General features: G+C 35.7%; 1 long non-coding RNA gene across 1 annotated transcript; it reads right to left on the bottom strand.

The window, feature by feature from the left end:
• Positions 1-3,915: 3,915 nt before the first annotated feature.
• On the bottom strand, positions 3,916-7,260 carry LOC123231398. Its single transcript, XR_006505108.1, has 4 exons — positions 7,174-7,260; positions 6,153-6,430; positions 5,672-5,748; positions 3,916-4,165 (listed from the first exon to the last, which is right to left on the bottom strand). It is a non-coding gene; the product is annotated as an uncharacterized LOC123231398 (long non-coding RNA).
• Positions 7,261-8,518: the final 1,258 nt, after the last annotated feature.

Here is an 8,518-nt window from a genome sequence, read left to right as displayed (position 1 = left end):
CTGATTCCACTTTTCAGGGTACAGCAGAACTGGTGTCATGCACTTTCAACTTGAAAACACTTTACATTTTTTGAAAATTGCTATCATGTTACCTCTAAATTTCTCTTCTCCAGTTCTTTCTTCCAGTCATTGTATGACATAATTTCAAATCTCCTCAGCATCAAGTGAAATTTATCCATATCCTTTCTAAAATGTATTGCCTAGAACAAGCAAAATGTTCTCCATGTTGTTTGACCAGGAGAAAAAAAATTGCACCATTGTAATCCATTTCATTGTGAAAACTATGCTCCTATTAAAAATGCCTGAGATTATTAAGTGGGTCCAACTCTGCTTTAACTGCAGTCCAAGAAGTGTTTTTTTTGTTTTGCTTTTATTTTATATTTTGAATATATTTCAATACAATTAGTTTCTTTTGTAATCCTACATATTTTATTTTACGTATTTAAAAGCACAAATCCTGTATCAGACTATTTTGTCTGCTGCATCATACTTCTGATGAACAGTGAATTTACAGTTGACAAGAATTCCCAGGTCTTGCCCACATAAGCTACTTATCCTCTCTAAGCTCGGGTCCTTTGGTCTATAGGTTTTGGATTGTGTAGCCCAATCTCTTTATTTTACAGTTAAGGAAACAAAAGCTCTGAGAAGTTAGCCCAATAAAGTCAAAACAGATATAGCCAAAGTTTCAAAGAAAAATGCTTATTGTACCCCAAGACCAACAAGTATGCCTGGAAGAGTTAAAGAAAGACATGAGTGGTAGAAAAAAAAATGTGAAAAGAAATGAGAGTGAAGCAAGAAAACTAACATCTCAGTAAAAGAGGTACAAATAAATACTTGAGTAAATTGCTACCTTATAGCCTATCAGTACCAGATCTCAAACTATATTTCAAAGTGGTAATCATCAAAACAATCTTATACTAGCTAAGAAACAGAATGGTGGATACAATACAATCACAATATGCAGTAGTAAATAACCATAGTAATCTAATGTTTGATAAACCCAAAGATCCAAGATTTTGAGACAAAAAAAAATCACCATTTGACAAAAATTACTAGGAAAATTATTAAGTAGTTTGGCGGAAACTAGGTAGAGGCCACTAAATTGGGTACATGATTTAGATATAAAGGGTGATAACATTATGGAATGTAAAATGGGTCATTTTGATTTGTCATTAAGTTGTTTCAGTCTTCTCTGACTCTATGTTCCTATTTTGGCACTTTCTTGGCAAAGATACTGGAGTGGTTTGCCATTTTCTTCTCTGGTTCATTTGATAGGTGAGGAAACTGAACTAAATGACTTGCCCAGGGCCAGTCAGCTAGGAAGTATCCAAAGCCATATTTGAACCCAGGACCTCCCATCTCTAGGCCTGGAGTTCTATCCACAAAGCCACCTAGCTGCCCCTGTATGGATATTTTCTTAAAGCTAATCACAAAACTGACATAGAAGTAAAATAAAATAATGATGGAGACTTCAACTATCTAGACATTCATTAGAAATTTAGATTTAGGGAGCTGAATTGGTAGATTTAAAAAAAATTTTAAATTCTTTAAAGGAGGGAAAAATATTGGAAATTAAGAGGAATGACTAGAGAAATTGGGGCATATGAATGTGATAACATGTTATTGTGCTGTAAGAAATGAGGAGGGTGGCTTTAGAAAACTTGAAAAGACATATGTGAACTGATACAAAATGAAATGAGAAGAACTAGGAAATCAGAATGCACTCACCATAATAGCATTATTGCAATGATGATCAATTGTGAAAGCCTTGGTTATTTTGATCAATACAATTATCCAACTCAATTCCAATGGACTCATAATAAAAAAGATAGAACTAATAAATCTGAGTGTAAATTCAAGTATAAGTTTCTAATTTTATTTTTCTTGCTTTTTAAGAAATATGGCTAATATGGAAATATCTTTTGCAGATTTAACATGTATGACTAATATATTAATTGCTTTCTTTGGAATGAAGGAGGGAAAAGGGTAGGAGGTAGGGAATTTGAACCCAAAATTTAAAAAAGAAAAAATATTTGAATAAATAACAAATTTAAATGTAAAGGGAAAAGTGTGATCCTATGATCCAAAGCTTTAAAAGTAAAATTAAAGGATGAGTTGCTCTCATGAGCAAAATTCTAGCAAAAAATCATAAATGATGATGATAACAAAAAAGGAGGAAATCCAGAGAGCTTTGGTATATAAGGATCTTTTAAATGAGCTCAGATTTTTTTAAGCATGTACAAAAGGTAGAGAGCGTCATATAATCAAGAAAAAATTTAAATGAAATATTTACAGAGGATATAATAGCTTTCATCAAATATTTGCAAGGATATCATGTGGAAAAGAGGTTGGACTTATTTTTTGCATCTATCAAGGGCAGGATCTGGTAGGAAGAATTGTCTAATGATTTGAGTTGTCAAAAAACAAAATGAGGCTACAAGAAATCCCTATCCTTCCAATGGTTCAAGCAAAAGTTAAGGAATTCCCTTCTTAGAAAGCTGGTAGAAAGGATTACTAAGTGAGTGGTGAGATGAGACAGAAACAATAAGGTCCTTTTCAACCTGAAGAGTCTAGAATTCTGTTTCTAAATGTAATTTACACCAAGTTCACAATTTTTAACATCACAAGTCTGTCTTGCAGTGTTGTAAGTAAATAGACATGAAATGCAAATAGCAATAGGAAAGAGAAGAAAAAACAAGAAATCTTATTAACCACATTGATCAGTTTGCCTGCCTTTGTGGTCTGTTTTAGCTCTCTGAAATTCTATGAATGGGAGACACATTTCCCTATTTTTAAAAAAGTCTTGGATTGTATTCATTTGGAAGAGGTGATCTTTTCCACTACTAATTTACTCCACACTCGAGTAGACCACTTTTGGAAGGAGCATGCCCTGGACTTGCTCCAGAAGGCCTAGCAGCAAACCCAGATGAAGTTGAATCAGTCATGCCAAAAGTACAGCCCACAGGCAGGAATGCTTTGTGGCTCAGGGGAAAGTTACTGCAAAATCAATGAAGCAAGACTTTCTAGCTCTTATTCGAGATCCATCACCTGTGTAACTCTCCACAAGTTCTCTGAACCTTAATTTCCTATTCTGCAAAAAGAATGTGATAAGCTGATCCTATACTGTTGCATGAATAACTAATAAAAAAAACTACAAAGTATAGAAACTAAATTATGTGTGTAATATATACATATAGTAACTATTATATATATATACACATACATATATGTACACATACATGATTAACAACTGATTACAGAAAAGTACTGATTAGGCACTTTGGCCCTATAATTCTAAAAGTGACATTTATAAAATGCTTTAAATTCATCAAGTGGTACCCTCACCACAGCCCCTCATGGAAGAAGCAGCTGAGATCAATCCAGCAGAGTTAAGTGACTTGTTCAAAATCATATAGGTTGTAAGAGTCAAAGTTCGATCCCCAGCCTCTTAATATCAAATCCGAAGCTCTTTCCACTACATTGTACTAACTGATCATACTAAGAGAGGGTTGAAAGTCATAGCCTAGGGAGGAAAAGAAATTCTCCTTTAATTGAAAACAGAATTTGGAAGAAAAGGCTCAAAATGTGGTGAAAGGCATTCTTTCTAAAAGTTCTTAACTACAATGCGTCAACATTCAATACTTAGGAAAACATGATGCTGTGGCATGCCAAATGAAGTGGAACAACAAGAGAAATCCTTCTGAGCCATCTTAACTTGGAAAACAATGCTTCTAGAAAAGAACCATTCAGTCTTAGAAAATATATAGCTATTATGTTGAAGAGCAACCAGTTATCAACTAAGGTTTTGTTGTTTTCTTTTTTCAAACAGTTGAGGGAAGAAGGTAGAAGAAAGAGAAGGCAGGTTTTCATGGGTTAAAAATTTTTAATTAAAAAAATTAATGAGTGTCCAGTTATTATTATGGTTGTTGGTACTTGTTTTATGCATAAGCAAAACACTTAGAATGGAATGAAAACAAAAAAGTCAGAAAATCCAAATACCTTTGTATAGATATTTTAATATTTTCTTTTAAATTTGAAGATGGCTGAATTTTGATAAACAACTATTTGATTCAAATCTCAGTTCTTGTTGGTATTGAAGACTTTCCACAGTATGGCCCCAGTTTTCCTTTCCATCCATCTCAGCTACTGTTCTCCCATTCTTACTCTAAAAGGGTACCAAATTGAACTATTTGTCAAATGAACACAAGGCAGACACCTCCAGCTTTCCTATTACCTTGCTTTAGCTCATTCTACCTTCCCCCAGGCTCTTCATATTGGAATCTGACCCGTTCAACTCCTATAAGGTGAGTAGTGGCAAGGAGGCACCATCAGTGGCTCAGGATGCTCATCCCCAATTGGTGATGTCTACATACAGAAGTGTGTGCTTCTGTATTTTACGTGACCCAAATGTTATCACCTCTCATTTTATAGATGAGGAAACTGAGGCAGAAGTCAGGTTACATAGTAAGTATCTGACATTGGATTTAAATTCAGACCTTCTTGACTCCAGGTTTTGCAATCCATTGTATCACCATTATACCACTAAGATGAAGTTCAGAGAATTTGAAGGATTTTATACTTCTCACTGTTGACCTGACAGCAGGATCTGCTTTGGGAGTCAAGAACAAACTAGATATATGGAAGAAAAGCAGCTTCAAGTTTCTACAAGGAGAGGGAGCTAGGTAGCTCATGAATAGAGAGCTGGGACTAGAGAAAGGAGATCCTGGGTTCAGATGTGACTTTAGACACTTCCTAGCTGTAAGATCCTCAATAGTCTAGCCCTTACCAATCTTTCTGCCTTGGAACTGATACTTAATATTAAGTAGTAAGTAATAAATATTAACTAAGGCAGAAGGTAAGGGTTTTTGTTTTTGTTTTAAAAAAAAATCTACAGGGAGCTTAGGAGAAGGCTACAACATTCCTGAGAGGATCTTCACTAAGTACCCAGCAAAGGACAGGAAAAGCCTGCAAGCAACCAGGAATTATGAGTTATTCCTTCGTATATGTGCTCTCTAAGCTTGGGCCCACTTTTCCTGACACTCCATAAGTGCTCAAAGGTGACTGTCAAAGATGCCTTCTTTTTTTGAAAAGGAAGAATGTTTTCTACCTACTACTCTTATTTTAACACTTTAGTAAACTGGCTATCTCCATTTCTAGAGTGCTCTCCCTCCCCACCTCTCTTTCCTGCCTTCCTTCAAGTCTCAGTTAAACTTCTATCTTCTCCAGGAAGCCTTTCCTGATCCTCCTTATTTCTAATGCCTTCTCTCCCTTGATTATTTGCAATTTATCTCCTATATATCTTGTCTGTCTATAGTCACTTGGATGTTATTTCCCCCATTAGACTGGCAAGCGGGGACTATCTTTTCCCTTTCTTTAGATTCTTGTGGCTGGCACAAAGTAAATGCTAAATAAATGTTGAAGCCCGATTCACTGATATCAAATGATAATCACTGAGAAGTACATAGTGATATATGCTGTCTTATGTGGGCCAGGTTTAGGGCATCCCAAAACAATTACAATTATAACATTAAAGATCACTGATCACAGACTTCCATAATAGATATAATAATAATAATAATAACAATAATAATAATAATAACAATAATAATAAACTTTTAAATATTGTGAGAATTACCAAAATGTGACACAAAGACAGGATGTGAACACATACCATTGGAAAAATGGCGCTGATAGACTTGCTTGACCCAAGGTTGCCACAAACTTTCAATCAGTAAAAAAACACAATATCTGCAAAGCACAATAAAGTAGAATGCAATAAAATGAGTTATACATGTAGTTAAATTATATATTTATATATAAGTATATAATCTATAGTTATAGCTATAGTCATTAGGGGAAAAATCCTCAAAACTACCACTAGAACTCTTGAAGAGAGAAGTAGCCACCATATTCTGGGGGCTCAGTTAGACGTTGGAAATGGGAACTGGGAGTGTGAGTCCTAAGTATTGCTATACATAAAAAATGGACAATTAATCCATTCATTCAGCAAACACATAGGAGTATTCGATATACACTGGGTTTAGGTATAAGGAATGTTCAGGAGAGGACTAACCTCTCTGGCATGAGGCTTATAGAATCCTGTTCAGGACTACTCATCCACCTTTGGTGTCCACCTTTTCCCCAACTCTCACCTGTGGCTCCAAGAAGCTGTAGCAAGAACAGTGGCCAGACCCCAGTAAAACTGACTGAGTAGAGGGTGAGTTAAGGGGATGTCTACCCAAAGCATGTGGAGACTTCTCCCAGTGTAATGGGCAGATTTATTTCAATGGCCAAGAAGATGACTGAAGCAGGTACCATGGAGCACTTGGAGGTTGGTCAGATAAGGAAGATGCCAAGGTCATCCTGAATCTCTGGCCACTGCCTTGGCTTTTGTCTTGCCACTGGACTTAGATAAGTCTGGAAGAAAGAACTGTAGGAAGGAAGTAAGGGAGAGTAAATTTCATAGATTAACTTTAAGAGGAAAGGAGAATTTGGATACAAGCTCTGGGAGAAGATTCTGACAAGGAAAAAAGGATCTTGGGAGTTTTTACTGGAAAGTAACTGTCACTCTGAGTCTGGCTTTGAGCTGAGAAGAAGAATCTTTGCTCTGACATTTTCACTGGGACTCCTAGTCTTATGGAAAGATTAGTGATTCCTGGGATTGGAGGAGACCTGCTTATTCCTTGAAGTACAAAGACCATCTGCCTGAGATCCATCTGTCAGAAATCCACTGGCGATGGTAAAACTCAGTTTGGTCATCTAGAATTCTGGAAATCCCTAAGAATGAGCCCAGGTTTTAGGTAAGGACTGAAATACATCTGTGAGTCCTTCATATTTATCTTTTTTATAATCCATATTAATAAGGTTAGTTTATAGTCAGATAGCTGAGTTTTTTGGGTCTTAGTCAGAGATAAGAAGTTTAGAGTAGCTTGAGTGAATTCTCAAGGAGAAGAACTAATTCACCATGGTGAATTAGGGTGGTTGGAGATTAGTTCTATAGTTTTAGGAAATTATCTATCTTTTTCCTTTATTCCTGTTATAAAATTAAACTTTGTTTCTAAAGTCAAGGGGTTTCTGCTTTACTGGCCTAGATAGTTCCCTAGGTGGGTGGTTATCATTTCCTATCCATCTAGGAAGGATTTTTATTTCAGAATGATGCTGCAACTGCCTTACTTAAATCCAACTCAGGTGCAAGTCAAATCATCATCCCTGATGTCACTGGTCCTCTTCGAAAATGATAGATGAATAGCAATATACCAGGTGGTATGGTTAATGTCGAAAAAAATGCTTCATAATCTCTGAAATTAAAGAATTTATGTTCTAGTCAGAAAGATGACACATAAATGTAACAGAAAACCAAACATGGCAAACACATAAAAAAGGCAAAAAGTGCTAGTGGTAGAGAACTCTTTCATCTGAAGGGATCAGGAAGACACAGAAGAGAGAATTTGAGCATTTAAATGTGGAGGTAGGAAGAGTTAATACCAAGAGTAAAGGATATGATGTGGACAAAAGTACAAAAGCTAGAAGGCAAATGATCAAGGAATACCAAATAGTAAGCTATCTGTTATTCTGGGTTTGAGGTTGGGTTCTATGAAAAAGAATATGTATTAAAGCTGAAAATGCATATAAGCACATTATAAAGGCCTTGAACTCTAAAGATCCTTACAGATCTTAATTTAAGATCCTCTGATTCAAGCTAAGAAATTTAGGCTTAATTTAGTATACTCTTCTAAATCAAAGGAGGTACATAATGAATATTTGTTGAACTGAACATAATTGATTTTGGCAATCAATAGGGAGCCATTTAATACTTTAGGACAGTGGAACAATGCAATGACAGCTGTGAATTATGAAGACAATATTTGTCCACGGCAATTCACCTGGATATTATGATTATTACTACATTATTCTCAATGTTTTCAATTTTTATTATTTAAGTAGTCAGTACAAATATTTTTGTCTCTACAGATACTATAATCTTCTTGTTTGTGGGGTTGGTTTTTGTCATTCCCCATCCCCCTCAAACTTTATAAGCTCCCAGCACAGAAGCTGCATGCACCAATGGAGACTGTTAATTTGGCATAATCTTTGTAGCAAATACAATTTTGACAGTAATTGAATCATTTTATTGATCAGTTGTGTCCCACTCTTCATGACCCCATTTGGGGTTTTCTTGGCAAAAGTCCTGGAATGGCTTACCATTTCCTACTCCAGCTTTATTTTACAGATGAAGAAACTGAGGAAAATAGGGTGAAGTGACTTACCGCACAACTAGTGTCTAAGGTCAGATTTGAACTCAGGTTCTTCCTCAATACAGGCCTGATGCTCTCTCTATTCACTGTGAAACCTAGTTGCCCAAAGTAACTAGCATTCTTTGCTGAGCTTTAAGAAACAATCAGGTAAAAATGGGTTGAATTTCCAAGGATCCTTAAATCCCAATTCCAATTCTTCCTCCAGTTTTTCCACTCATGTATCTATCACATAGTCAAATTTCTTTGTTTCTACTCTTCCATAG

This window comes from Gracilinanus agilis, chromosome 1 (genome assembly GCF_016433145.1).
Source record: "Gracilinanus agilis isolate LMUSP501 chromosome 1, AgileGrace, whole genome shotgun sequence".
Classification (NCBI taxonomy): Eukaryota; Metazoa; Chordata; class Mammalia; order Didelphimorphia; family Didelphidae; genus Gracilinanus; species Gracilinanus agilis.
This window is presented reverse-complemented; position numbering and strand designations above follow the sequence as displayed.